General features: G+C 65.9%; 1 non-coding gene across 1 annotated transcript; it reads right to left on the bottom strand.

Moving 5' to 3' along the window:
* Positions 1-175: 175 nt before the first annotated feature.
* On the bottom strand, positions 176-247 carry TRNAD-GUC. The gene has a single exon. It is a non-coding gene; the product is annotated as a tRNA-Asp (tRNA).
* Positions 248-1,369: the final 1,122 nt, after the last annotated feature.

Genomic DNA, 1,369 nt, shown 5'->3' with positions numbered 1-1,369 from the left:
AGGGGGCCGGGAGGCGGCGGGTTGCTTGCCTCCCTGCCTGCCATCCAGTGGCAGAGGTGCCCTACTTTGGAAGCCTTCAGCAAGGCCGGCTGCCTGCCAGAGCAGCCGCTAGTCGAAAGTCAGGCCAGGCCAGCAGCTTGAGGACTCATGCACAGGAAAAGGGCAGGGGGGCGGCCTCCTCGTCAGGGAATCGAACCCCGGTCTCCCGCGTGACAAGCGGGGATACTCACCACTATACTTCCGAGGAGAGGGGCGCAGGGCAGGCTGCTTCTCCAAAAACGGCCCAAGACGGCTCAGCCACACGCAACCCATGCCTGCCCTGCCGCGCGACCTGCCAGGGGCTTCCGCACAGCCGGCCCGCCACTCTTTGGCCGACCCATTTCGCATCACGCTAGGCTGGCCACTGATGCATCGCCACAATACAGCACTTCCCCTTGCTTACGGGCAGCCCTCTTGGCCTAGCAACGGGGGAGCAGCGGGGCGCCCCCCACCCCGCCCGAGGGGCGGGCCCCCCCCCGCCACTTTGGCCAATCAGCAGCAAGGGGCGGGACCATCACAAACGGCCAGCTCCCTCGATTCCTCCCTCCCTCACCTCCCGCCCCGGCTGCCTAGCCTGCTCCTCTTGGCTCTGCACCAGTCGACCTCCAAGCATAGCCCCTAGAATCGCAAGGAGAAAAGATTGACCTGGCTCTCCAGCAATCAGCTGAAGGAACTGGACGTTTTGCAGTCCGTTCCTCATTTAGCAACCGACGCGGGACAGAGGGTTTAACAACAGGAAAGGCCTGCTATAAGGCAGGACCAACGGCCACCCAGCTGCCCTCCCGCCCCCCTCGCCCCCTCCCCTTTACCATCCGAGCTCGGCCCTTGCCCAGGGCCAGACGGGGAGAGGGACCGAGCCAAAGTCAAGCACAGCCTGGGCATCCAACCCAACAGTGTGGGCGACGAAGCTTCGCCCGCCCGCCAGGCCCCCGAGCTCAGCAGGCAAGCAAGGACGGCCTTCCCGCCCCGCCTCGCTCCTTCTGGCGGGCGCCCCAGGCCTGGCACTGCTCTCCAAGGCCAGAACGCCCATGCGACACCCGCCTTCTCCAGCCTCCATCCCGTTACCCTTGACCCAGCGCAACCCCACAGCCCGGCGCTCCCGCCCATTCCCTTGCCCGCAGCCAAGCCCAGCCCCGAGCACAAGCCCCAGCGGCCAGCAAGACGGGCTCTCCCGCTTCGCACTTCTGCAGCCTTGCTTTCTGCCAGCACGAAGGCCGCTGCGCCGGCCAGTTCAGCCAAAACAGCACTGCCGTGACTCGGAGTCGAACCGAGGTTGCTGCAGCCACAACGCAGAGTACTAACCACTATACGATCCCGGGCAACGCTCCTC

This window comes from Alligator sinensis, unplaced genomic scaffold (genome assembly GCF_000455745.1).
Source record: "Alligator sinensis unplaced genomic scaffold, ASM45574v1 scaffold327_1, whole genome shotgun sequence".
NCBI lineage: Eukaryota > Metazoa > Chordata > Crocodylia > Alligatoridae > Alligator > Alligator sinensis.
This window is presented reverse-complemented; position numbering and strand designations above follow the sequence as displayed.